This window comes from Solanum dulcamara, chromosome 8, assembly GCF_947179165.1.
Source record: "Solanum dulcamara chromosome 8, daSolDulc1.2, whole genome shotgun sequence".
Taxonomy (NCBI): Eukaryota; Viridiplantae; Streptophyta; class Magnoliopsida; order Solanales; family Solanaceae; genus Solanum; species Solanum dulcamara.
In genome coordinates, this window is record NC_077244.1 from 27,679,437 (window position 1) to 27,693,438 (window position 14,002).

The following is a 14,002-nucleotide window of genomic DNA, read 5'->3' on the forward strand; positions in this document are numbered from 1 at the left end:
CAAGAACAACTCTTGAAGCATCACAATATACAAAAAACCCATCGAAACCTTCTGGCAAAGTCAACACCAAAGCGGAAGTAAGCCTATTCTTGAACTCTTGAAAACACTTCTCACATGCCTCTCAGACCATTGAAATTTCACCTTCTTTTGAGTAAAAGAAATCAAGGGTGGTGCAATGGAAGAAAAACCTTGTACAAACCGTCTATAATCATCGGGTAAGCCCAAGAAACTCTGAATATCGAAAGGGGCTAAAGGTCTAGAATTTGGTCTTCTTAGGATCCACCATAATATCTTCACCGGAGATAATATGGCCAAAGAAAGAAACTGACCTCAACAAAAATTCATACATGCTAAACTTAGTAAATAACTGACGGTCCTTGATAATTTTCAAGACAATCCTCAAATGATCAGCATGCTCTTCCTTACTTCGAGAATAGATCAAAATATTATCAATGAACACAATAACAAACATATCCAGATATTCATGAGCACCCTGTTCATCAAATCCACAAAAGCTGAAGAAGTATTCATTAGTCAAAAAGACAACCAAAAATTCAAAGTGACCATACTGAGTTCTAAAAGCCATCTTCGGAATGTCATATTCTCTTCTCGGAGTTGATGACAGCCCGATCAGAGATCAATCTTTGAAAAGTATCTTACTCCTTGAAGTTGATTGAACAAGTCATAAATCCTTGGAATAGGATACTTATTATTAATTGTGACCTTGTTCAATTATTGATAATCAATGCACATATAGAGAGAACCATCCTTCTTCCTAACAAAAAGAACTGGAGCACCTCATCAAGAGATACTCAGTCTAATAAAAGCCTTATCCAACAAATCCTTCAACTGATCTTTTAATTCTTTTAATTCTGTTGGGGATGTTAGATAAGAATGAATAGAAATAGCCTGGATATCGAGGAGAATATCGATACCAACGTTTATTTCCCTTTTGGGAGGAACACCTAGGAGATTATCGAGGAAAACTTCTAGAAATTCATTAACAACCGAAACTAACTCAAGAGTAGAGGCTTTGGAATTTGTAGCTCTAACTCAGACTATATGATAAATGCAACCCTCAGAAATCATTTTCTGAGCTTTAAGGCACGAGATAAATTGACCTTTAAATATGGAATTACTACCATTCCATTATAGGACTGGATCATTAGGAAACTGAAGCTTGCCACATGGTTCTTATAATATATAGAAGCATAGCATGCATGAAGCCAATCTATAATGAGAATAACATCAAAATCGGTCATATCAAGCTCCAGAAGATCAACTGATGTGATTTTATGGAAAACTAAAATTGCACAATTTCGATAGACTATCTTGACACAACTGAGTCACCAATAGGAGTATAGACCAAAAAAAGTTGTAACAAGATCTCGGGACTAATAATGAATTTCATATTAAGTTAAGGAGCAATAAATAATAGAGTAGCACCTGAATTTAACAATGCATAAACATAAAAGTTGAAGACTTTCAACATACCAGTCACAACATCAGGCGAATCCTCTAATTTTTGATGAGTCTGAAGGGCATAAAATTTGTTTTGGCGCTAACCGAAACCCGAGGTAGTAACATACTGATCCAAATGATCGGTAGCCTAAGTCTGAATCTAGGGTCTAGCACCACTCCTACTCTTCTTTGCATGATGAGCCAACTTTCCACACATATAGCACATATCCGATCCTGGGAAGAATTCTTCCTTGTGGTTTCTCCCAAACTTCTTGGATGAAGGGATGGCTTGACCACCCAGAGCTCCTCCTTTTGACTTAGGATTAGGTTGTTACACCCCATACTTTTATACCTTGGAACGCGTTCTTAAGTCTCTTGAAAGGTTCTTAAATCTTTTGAAAGGTTCTTAAGTCTCTTGAAAGGCTCTTAAGTTCTTGGAAGGATAGTAAGCCTCCTAAGTTTCATAAGGTTTCCTAATGTTTCTTAAAGCTTTTTCAGCCTTCTTAAGAACTCTTAAGCTCTTAAGAGTTACCATGTGAGCCGTATAATCTATAACACTACCAAAAAACTCTAAGGAAAGAGGAATGAGATACCCCATAATAGAGAAGATGGGGAATAGAGTTATAAGAATCCGGAAGACGTTGAAGACTAAATAATGAGCCGTAGGACTCAACTTACATACATAATCTACCAACTTGGAAAGCTTATATGCTTAAGTTACTCAAGTACATACCAAGCTTACGTAGCAAGAATTACATAGATTCGTAAAGTAAGACGAGATTATGAACCTACGAGAGGGAAAAGAGAGTGCCACGTGGCAATATGAGAGAGTGCCACATGGAAGCATGAGAGAGTGCCATGTTGCAGCAGATGGAGCAAGGGTGGTGGTCCCCACATTCCACGTGGCATCCCAAGGTTGGAGGGGTGGTGTGTTGGCCCAATGAGGGCTTGACCGTGACACCACTTAGGGGTTAACACGTGTCACCTCCTAAAGTGGCCTATATATATATATATATATATATATATTATGATCAAACTTATCAACAAGTCATTATCTTCCAAGTTCAAGAGGCTTCTAGAGAAAAAAAGAAGAGAAGAGAAATCTAGAACTAGAGAGAGAGTAGGTTCAGCCAAGGAGAAAAAAAAGGTAAGTCTCCAATTTCGTTTCGTGAATTAATTATTTAGGGTGCACCGCAATTTTATGAAGGTGTTAATAATGAAAATTTATTATTTGGAGCAGCCCAAAATGTTATCAAATAGCCACAAAGTTTTAGGCGCGCTAAAGGAACTTTCGAGGCAAGTTTCGACGAGTTTGACGAGTTTCGGGCACGGTAAGGGTTTTCCTTTCAAATTGGATTTTATGATGTCGTTATGAGGTATATTATATGTCTTAAATAATGTTGTAAGTGGAAAAATTTCATAAGGATGGTTGATGTTAGGAACAAACTAAATTAAAGTCGTCGTAGTTAAATCAAAGTCGAGTAGTGTATTGCGATTGTGGTGCTGCGGTTGCAGCTAGTTAGATGGAATATTGCAGGGATGAAAAGTGTTCTAAAAGGGGTGTGGGTACTTCTGTCTTCAGCCACACGACCCTCCATTTTGTATTGTTAAAGTTTTTGTGAAATAAATATTAAAAACTCTATTTTGATATCGTAGCTTTAGGCGAGTTGTTTGGAGTTTGTATTGTGTAATGTTTAAGTAATTTAATTATTTATATGCTGCTGGTTGTTTTTTTTGGTATGGTTTTTGACACAGTGGCAAAGTTGAAATCTCGAGAATGTTAAAGTTATAGGGGAAATGTTGCCCGATTTTTGGTAACTTTGAAACTAGTAAAAAACTAGTCGAGGGTATTGGATAAGGAAACGATTCCTATGGGTAAGAGTTGTAGAGTTGGAACTTGGAAAGTGAAAGGTTATTAACCTTAGTATTACTCTCATATTAATAGGTCAAGGAGATAACGAGGTGAGCTGGGTTACAGTTAATCCACAAAAGGTATGTGAAGCTTACCCTTTCGTTCTTTTGGCATGTCTTAGCCTTAAGTTTTATATATATACTAAACTTGGGAGTCATTCCATTCATAAAGCTCTGAGTATGAGTCAATACCCTTGTTCACTTATGGATGTTAGAACTCCTGCACTAAGTGGACTCATCATCTTTCAAGTCTTCTATAGGATAAAAAGTAGTACATATAAGGCCTATCTCCTTCTTTCGTTGAAATCGCTTAAGATAAGTGAAATAATGTCTGATATGAGTTTAGAAGTAATTCCATTTATAGGTTCCGAATATAATTCATGACTCGTAGTCACTTCTGAATACTAAGGGTCCTAAAGTAGTTAAATTACTACTCTCGAGCCATCTATATATTGAATAGTATGTAGAGATATAAGCTCCTATTCTGAAAGGCTCTGAGAGGATAAATGTCTCTGATTGCATAAGCTATGTGTCTGATTGCATAAGTTGTGTCTTTGATTGCATAAACTGTGTGGCATTATCTTGGTACACGCCTATGGTTCCTAAGGCCCTAATTGATGTAATCCCTAATAACATCTAAAGGGTACCTCAGAGAATTACTTTCCTAGTCTTCAAGTGACGGATCACTTGACTGTTTTATTGAGTCTCAGGAGATGATTTAGTTGTATATGGTTTCTCACTACTCTACTCGTGCATATGGTAACCCTTCTTTAAATAAGTCCCACACAGGGCTGGGCCTAATATCGTGTGCAGCTTTACTACTTCTTTCGCTGAGTCTCAGGCCGAATGCGATATGATACCATGACATGATGAGTGATGCCATGTATAAGGAGGAGATGCTACATATGATGATATGATAATGTGATGATATAATGATGCGACAATAATACGAGTATTCACCACATCCCAGGATGGATAAAATATGATAATTATGACACTGAGTCCCATAATGGGCCGGGTACGGTATATGGTGATATAAAGAAGGAACACCGAGTCCCTCACTTAGAGGGCCGGGTACGGTATGTATATATATGATGCGGATACAATATAGATGTACCCTACTCTCTTTATCGAGTCCCTCACTAAAGGGTTGGATACCGTAGGTAGGCATGCATGTGCAAATATAGTGATATATTTGACACCAAACCCCATAATGGGCCGAATATGTTATGATATATATATATGATGAGGTTATGTCGTGTACAATGGTATGATGTCGTATACGATGACACGATGAAGTGATATATATGATGAAAAGAGATGATGATATGATATTATGATGAAAATGATTTTACTACATGAGATATAGGCACGGTAATGGGTTAATTGTTATACTTGTCCTCTATATCCCTATTCCAACTGTAATCTCGTTATGGTGCTTTATGCTTACATACTCAGTACACATTTCGTACTAATGTCCCCTCTTTTTAGGGGACTGCATTTCATGCCCTCAAGTACAGACACGCGACTTAAGAATCCACCAACTTAGGATTACACCTAGTGGGTTTAAGAAGAGCTCCATCATGTCGGAGCAAAGCTTTTGGTACCGACCATTGATGTATATATTTGTGTGTTCAAGGGTAAGGCGGGGGCCCTGTCCTGCCTTATGTTTCTGTTTCTTTTTACTCTTAGAGGTATGTAGACATGTATGTGGTTTGTATATGTATGTGTGAACAGTTATGGCTATATATTATGATAGCCTCATCGGCTTATATATATTATCTTGCCTGTTGGCACGCTATGACTTAAATAGGAGAAAAGTTTCCTTATAGTTAGCAATGGTACACGTGAGTGTCCAATTTGGGCACCCATCACGGCCTACGGGGTTGGGTCATGACAAAAGTGGTATCAGAGCGGTCCTTTCTTGGAATATCTACAGACCGTGTCTAGTAGAGTATTGTTTATCAGTGTGTGGTATACCACATCTATAAACAGGAGGCTACAAGATATTTAGGGTGTTACCTTTCTCTCTTATCTTACATCATGCGATAAAGCTATATTATTAGGATGATCTCTCACTGACATACTATTTTATTTACAGCAATGCCTCCAAAGAAAGCAACAGCTACCCAGAAGTGCAAGTCAATAATGGATGGAACAAGTCAGACCTCGGGAGTTATTAAGGCTCATGCCCAGTCTATGCCGGGAATTGTACTCTAGTCAATGATCTCTACTATGCCGCCACCTCCGGAGGAGCTTAGAGAAATAGTAGCTGCGGGCCCCAAGACCCTAGTGCATAAGCCTCCAGTCCCACAGCTAAGGCTAGAAGATAGGGCGATGAGGGATGCGGTTCAACTATTAACCAAGTTAATGGCAGAACTGGTTCAAAGGCATGGGCTGGGGATTAGGAGGTGGTACAGTGAGCGACAACCCGATAAATATTATGGTAGAGGCCAGCATAAGAAGGCTAGAATGGCTGGTAATTCGGGGGAGTTTCAAGGCAGAAAGCCTTACCAGTATAGTATATACCCTTCCCAACCAACCTGGAGGGTACCCCCTCAGTTCCTAGGTGGAATATTTGATAACACGGGATGTCTAGGAGTCGGTCTGAGCTCCAGGGTTTCAGGTGCACCAATGAGCAAAGGGTCGCGTCAGTCGAAGCCACTTTTACCTTAATGTTTTGGCTATGGTAAGGTGCATTTTGGGAAATGTCGTCTTGCTATAAGTGCTTGTTTCACCTGCGGCCATCAAGGCCATTTTGTGAGAGAGTGTCCATTTAAGAGTACATGGAAGGGTGCAGCTCAACCTACTGGATCAATTGTTGGAGTTTCTTCTTTGTTGGCTATGCGCCCTATGAAGCAGGGTAAGCATACCTCAGTAGGCCATAGTAGAGACCGTGGCAGACTTCCTTCGAATCAGGAGGCATCATCAAACATAGTTACAAGTATACTATTAATGTTCTCCCAGGATGTGAATGCATTGATAGATCCAGGCCCCACTCTATTATGTATATATCTCCTTTTGTTGCCGATATTTAGTGCCCTATGTGGATGTGATAGACTATGATATGCATATATGTGTTGGCCCTGTGAGGCATTGTTGGTATTTTTCTAAGTGCAGGTTTGGGATAATAAGGAATATAGAGGAAACTCTGCTGATTTTTTTTTGGGAGATAGAAAGAGAATGAGATATAGGGTTGTAACACATCTTGAGAGATCGTATCCACGGTAATGATAAGGATGAAAGCTCATGAACTAGAAAAGGGTATTGTGTATATGTACGTCCATTTTTGAAAATAGTGGGATCCCTCGAAGATAGGGAATAGAAATTGCAAAATAACTGAGGCATTGTGAAATTATCAAAGGAACAAGTGGTATCTATTGGAAAAAAAATGTGATAAACAAAACGTGAGACACGTGTCATCAGAGTATAAGTGCCTCGAATGAAGAATCAGACACGATTATAACCACTAGTGACGTACTGATTGGGATGAGTGAAATGTGGCTTTGGCTAAACTACTACATTAGTTATATGAATCGAGTACCTGTACCTGGATTGGGTACTAGTTATTGAGAATTCTGAGCACCCCATGGTTATATTAAGGTTTCTTACAGGGGCAACCTAAAGTATAAATGAGTTAACAGAAGGTGTAGACATGGTGCAGTATGTCAAATATGTTGGAACAGAATCATATGCGTATGAACAGTTGAAAATAAATAGAGGATGACATGGGTATACCCTAAAGGGGGGAAGTGGACAAGAGAAATACAAGAGTGAGAGGAAATCAACTGACACTGTCACATGTTGACAGGACCTCTTAAATTTTAAGCGAGATCCTATACTGTCACGTGTTAGCAAGAGCTTAAGGCCAATAATAAATAGATAAAAGCCGCGGTATCTGAGACCATGCGAAGAATCATAGGTGCCTATAAAAAGGGGTGAATACGATAAGAGAGTAGGATTGAGCAAACAAAGGGCCGCAAAAAGGGTAGTAGGACCGTGTTTGAGTAAAGATTAAGATATGGCAACAGCGTCATTGGTCGCTGATATCGGGACATATAAGTAGCAAGAAGAATAGAAAATCTCCTACGGTAGGAAATGAGGAGACCAAGGAGTACGTAAAGGAAGAAAAGAAAGAAGTAGGACAAAATAGAGTTAGCACGAGCAAGTCCTAGTGTGAAGTCGATATGTAAAGCAAGACGGGCTAGGAGACAAAAAGACTGCGTGTACCTCATACTAGTGGTATAAGAGTAGTTGTGCAACCTACGAATAGTTATATACAACATAAGACGAAGCGGAGGAGTACATGATGAAAAAGAGTTATGATATTTTAGAGATGTTATAGAGGAATACAAAGAGAAGTTAAATCAAATAGCCAAAAAGGACATAGTCATAGTTGAATTAAAGATCTACCCCGACACTGGTTGTAAAAGAGAAGAAAAAAGGTAAAGGCAAAATATAAAGACTAGCGAGAAGATGTTAAGGTAAATATTGGGCTAAGATGAGTGCCTTCACACGTTATTGCAAGGATGGCAATGGAATATGACACAAGGACTTCCCGGGGGCCACTTATCCTAGTACTACTCTCGCCCAAGCACGTTTAACTTTGGAATTCTGGTGGGATCCAGTGCGTTAGTGCTGTTATGATCGCATGAGATGGGAGAATCTGAACAAGCAGCGAAGCAATGACACGAGATTATGTACCTAGAGTGTTATAAGTTACGATAAGGGAATTGTAAAAGACCTTAAGCAAAACAAGCAAGATTAGCCAATTACTAACAGATGGCACACTTGTATGCCACAGTTTTTCAACATAATACCAGTTAATGATAGGCAAGCCAAGGAACGGCTACACAGAACATTGTGTGAAGGGATTTCGAAACCACTTGGCAGTCAACTTGGAGGGGCAAAAAGCAAAACCCAAAAGGTAAGGGTACCAATTGATGTCATCTAAAGAAGGCAGGAAGTAATACACGAGGTCGAAGATTCCACAATACGACCTTGGCTACAAGACTCACTTCATGCTCCATGGACAGATAATTCTGGAGGGAATGCTACCCGCAGATTAATAATATTAACCCATGCTCTTTCAATCAAGGACTACCTATCTAGTCGAGATTGTGTAAAATTATAGGTCAAAAGGGTGGTGAGACTTTACGGAGTTCCCATAACTATTGTCCTAGACGAAGGAGACCGAGTTATAGTTAACTACTGAAGATCAGTTCAAGAAGAGATTGGGAAGATAGATAGGTCTTTGTACACCATTTTACCCTCAGACCAAAGAACAGACTAAGCTTACTAGCTAAATGCTAGAAGAGGTATTTCGAGCCTATACGTTTGACTCCAAAGGTAGCTTGGATAATTGCCTACTACCTGTCAAGAGTATTTACTACATCAACTATCATTCTAGTCTCTAGATGGCCCCGGAAGACACTTGGTATGGCAAAAAGAGTAGGTCATCAATTGGTAGTTTGATGTTGGTAAAATGCAACTAATGGGCCCAGGCATGGTTCAATAAGCTGTCGAGAAGGTAAAGCTTATTCAGGAGAGAGTGTTAACAGCTTAGAGTCGACTGAAGTCATACATAAGTAATCGACATCGACTTCTAGAGTTTCAAGTTAATGATTGGGCATTTCCGAAGGTACCCCCATAGAGAAAGTAATGAGATCCAGCAAGAAAGGGGACCTTAGTCCCAGATACATTGACCTTATTAGATCCTCCGCCGAATATGCAAGGTTGCCTATGAGCTAGACTTACCAGCGAATCTGGAAGTGGTACATCCACTCTTCGATATATTAATGCTTTGCAAGTATGTTGGTAATCCAACCCGGGTATATCCCGTAGAGAGTATCCAGGTCATAGAGGAGTTATCCTACGAGAAGTAACCTATCGCCATCCTAGGTTGGTGAAGTAGAAGATTGTGAACTAAAGACATAGCTTCCATTAAGGTATTATGGCAAAATACAAATCGTGAAGAGATGACCTGGGAAGCGGAGGAGGAAATGAAACACAAGTATCTATACCTACTCCTTACGCTACAGGTAATCCCAACCTTTGGTACTCTGATAGTGATAGCTTGATGAAAGTATGTGTTATTGCAATAGACAGGAATTTCCATATAATCTGTATAAGATTTTAAGGAAGGTTTTGGTTCACATTCGAGGACGAATGTCCTAAAGGGGTGAAGGATGTTACACCCCGTACTTTTGTATCTTGGAATGTGTTCTTAAGTCTGTTGAAAGGTTCTTAAGTCTCTTGAAAGGCTCTTAAGTTCTTGGAAGGATCGTAAGCCTCCTAAGTTTCTTAAGGTTTCCTAAAGTTTTTTAAGACTTCCTAAGCCTTCTTAAGAACTCTTAAGCTCTTAAACGTTACCATGTGAGCCGGATAATCTATAACACTACCAAACAACTCTAAGAAGGGGGATGAGATACCCTATAATAGAGAAGATGGGGAATAGAGTTGTAAGAATACGAAAGACGTTGGAGACTAAATAATGAGTCATAGGACTCGGCTTACTTACGTAAGATACCAACTTGGAAAGCTTACATGCTTAAGTTACTCAAGTGCATACCAAGCTTACGTAGCAAGGATTACATAGGTTTGTGAAGTAAGACGAGATTACGAACCCACAAAGGGAAAAAAGAGTGCCACGTGGCAGCATGAGAGAGTGCCAAGTTGCAGCATGAGAGAGGGACATGTTGCAGCAGCTGGAGCAAGGGTGGTAGGCCCCCACATGCCATATGGCAGCCCAAGGTTGGAGGGGTGGTGTGTTGGTCCAATAAGAGCTTGACACGTGTCACCACTTAGGGGTTAACAAGTGTCACCTCCTAAAGTGACCTATATATAGAGATATTTTATGATCAACCTTATCAACAAGTCATTATCTTCCAATTTCAAGAGTCTTCTAGAGAAAGAAAGTAGAGAAGAGAAATCTAGAACTAGAGAGAGAGTAGGTTCAACCAAGGAGAAAAAAAAGGTAATTCTCCGATTTTGTTCCGTGAATTAATTATCTAGGGTGCACCACGATGTTATGAAGGTGTTATTAATGAAAATTTATGATTTGGAGCATCCCAAAACGTTATCAAATAGCCACGAAGTTTTAGGCATGCTAAAGGAACTTCCGAGGCAAGTTTCGACGAGTTTGACGAGTTTCGGGCACGGTAATGGTTTTCCTTTCAAATTGGATTTTATGATGTCGTTATGAGGTATATTATATGTCTTAAATAATGTTTTAAGTGTAAAAATTGCATAAGTATGGTTACGTTAGGAACAAACTAAATTAAAGTCGTCGTAGTTAAATCAAAGTCGAGTAGTGTATTGCGATTGTGGTGCTGCGGTTGCAGCTAGTTAGATGGAAAATTGCAGGGATGAAAAGTGTTCTAAAAGGGGTGTTGGTACTTCTGTCTTCAGCCACACGACCCTCCATTTTGTATTGTTAAAGTTTTTGTGAAATAAATATTAAAAACTCTATTTTGATATTGTAGCTTTAGGCGAGTTGTTTGGAGTTTGTATTGTGTAATGTTGAAGTAATTTACTTGTGTTTATGCTGCTGGTTATTGTTATTGGTATGTTTGTTGACATGGTGGCTGAATTGAAATCTCGAGGATGTTAAAGTTATAGAGGAAATGCTGTCCGATATTCGGTAACTTCGGAACTAGTAAAAAACTAGTCGAGGGTATTGGATAAGGAAACAATTCCTATGGGTACTTGGTTGTAGATGTGGAAATTGGAAAGTGAAAGTTTATTAACCTTAGTATTACTCTCATATTAATAGGTCAAGGAGATAACAAGGCGATCTAGGTTACATTTAATCCACAAAAGGTATGTGAAGCTTACCCTTTCTTTCTTTTGGCATGTCTTAGCCTTAAGTTATATATATACTAAACTTGGGAGTCATTCCATTCATAAAGCTATGAGTATGAGTCAATACCCTTGTTCACTTATGGATGTTAGAACTTCTGCACTAAGTGGACTCATCGCCTTTCAAGTCTTCTGTAGGATGAAGAGTAGTACATATAAGGCCTATCTCCTTCTTTCGTTGACATTGCTTAAGGTAAGTGAAATGATGTCATATATGAGTTTAGAAGTAATTCCATTTATAGGTTCCGGATATAATTCATGACTCATAGTCACTTCTGAATACTAAGGGTCCTAAAGTAGTTAAATTACTACTCTCGAGCCATTTATATGTTGACTAGTAAGTGGAGATATAAGTTCATATTCTGAAAGGCTCTGAGAGGATAAATGTCTCTGATTGCATAAGTTGTATCTCTGATTGCATAAGCTATGTGTCTAATTACATAAGTTGTATCTTTGATTGCATAAACTGTGTGGCATTATCTTGTTACATGTCTAGGGTTCCTGAGGCCCTAATTGATGTAATCCCTAATAACATCTAAAAGGTGCCTCAGAGAATTACTTTCCTGGTCTTCAAGTGACGGTTCACTTGACTGTTTCATTGAGTCTCACAAGATGATTTAGTTGCATATAGTTTCTCACTACTCTACTCGTGCATACGGTAACCCTTCTTTCAAGGAGTCCCACGCAAGGTCGGGCCTAATATCATGCGCAGCTTTACTACTTCTTTCACCGAGTCTCGAGCTGGACATGATATAATACCGTGACATGATGGGTGATGCCACATATAAGAAGGGGATGCTATATATGATGATATGATGATGTGATGATATAACGATGCGATAAAAATATAAGTATTCACTGCGTCCCAGGCCGGATAAAATATGATGATTATAACACTAAGTCCTATAATAGATCGGGTACGGTATATGGTGATTTAAGGAGGGAACATCGAGTCCCTCACTAGAGGGATGGGTATGGTATGTATATATACGATGCGGGTACAATATAGATGTACCCTACTCTCTTCACCGAGTCCCTCACTAAAGGGCCAGATATTGTAGGTAGGCGTGCATGTGCAAATATAGTCATATATTTGTGACACCAAACCCCATAATGGGCAGATATATTATGATATATATATATATATATGATAAGGTTATGTCGAGTATGATGGTATGATATCGTATACAATGACACGATGAACTGATATATATGATGAAAAGAGATGATGATATGATATTATGATGAAAATGATTTTACTGCATGAGATGCCCATAAGCACAGACACGCGACTTGAGAATCCACGAGTTTAGGATTACACCCAGTGGGTTTAAGAAGAGTTCTATTGTGTCGGAGCCCAGCTTTTGATACCGACCATTGATGTATATATTTGTGTGTTCAAGGGTAGGGCGGGGGCCCTGTCCCGCCTTATGTTTCTATTTGTTTTTACTCTTAGAGGTCTGTAGACATGTATGTGGGTTGTATATCTATGTGTGAACAGTTGTGCCTATATATTACGATAGCCTCGTCGGCTTATATATATTGTCTTACCTGTTGGCACCTTATGGCTCAAATAAGAGACAAGTTTCCTTATAGTTAGCATGGGTACACACAAGTGTCTAGTTCGGGTACCCTCACGGCCTACGGGGTTGGGTCGTGATATAGGTATCTTATCATTATCAAATTTTTAAGTCAGAGTGTTTAAATAGTTTTGACTGGAATACTTTTGACAAAATTGAGGATGGCCACGATTCTTGGGCTTTCCATGAGAAAAACTACCACCATCAGTTCGAGCCCACTTGGACTCCCTTCTAGACAACTCCTTCAACTTTTCCTTATTAATTTTCTAGGCATGTGTCACAAGCCTCAAAATATCTATCTCCTTGATAATCATGGAGGTTCAACATTCTTTGACCACCAAATCGTACACACCCAGAACGAACTTGCTCATATGAACCCTTGGATCCATAACCATAAAAGGAGCATATTTGTACAAATTTATGAACTTGAGGGCCTATTCCCTCACACTAATATTACCTTGGCAGAAATTGATAAACTCTTGCACCTTAGCCTCTCTCAACTCCAAAGGAAAGAATTTGTAACACCCCCTAAAAATATTGTATATGATGTTCCAATTCTCGATGAAAATAATATATTTTTTGTATTTTGGGCATAATTCTTTATAGGATAGTCCAAATTAGGTGGTTCAAATTTTTGAATAACTCCAACATCATTACCTACAACTTTTGTGAAGAATATATTTTAAGTTTTGGAGGTTACTTAGGTCAAATAAATTAATTATTGCAAGACATGGTGTTGTGATGAAATGGAGTGTTTGTAGAAGAAATATTATATCTCACTGCAGGATGATCCAAATCATTGATTCTTGAACGACATGAAAGTAGACTTCTATAGAAACATTATATGAAGACACCAAATCCTAATAAGGAAGTTATCTTTTTCAAACGTAGCTCCAAAAAAAGGTATTCTATTAAAAGAAGGTTCATCTCACCAACCATGGAAAGATCTAGATCCATTTGACATCACTTAATACATCAATAGTCCTCCATTTGACATCACCCATGCTATCACAATCTTTTATTAAATTTTTAAATTTTTTTTATAATTATTTTAATTATTGTTAGGTCCATCCTTTTGTCACGACCCAACCTCGTAAGCCGCGACTGGGGTCCGATCTTGACCCCCCGTATACATACCTATCAGTTGTGGTCACATTGAACTGTAAATAAATAGTATCATGTAACAAAGA

At 38.8% G+C, this 14,002-nt stretch overlaps 1 pseudogene; it reads right to left on the bottom strand.

Annotated features, from left to right (window-relative positions):
• Positions 1–7,909: 7,909 nt before the first annotated feature.
• Positions 7,910–8,027, bottom strand: LOC129901839 (5S ribosomal RNA; annotated as a pseudogene).
• Positions 8,028–14,002: the final 5,975 nt, after the last annotated feature.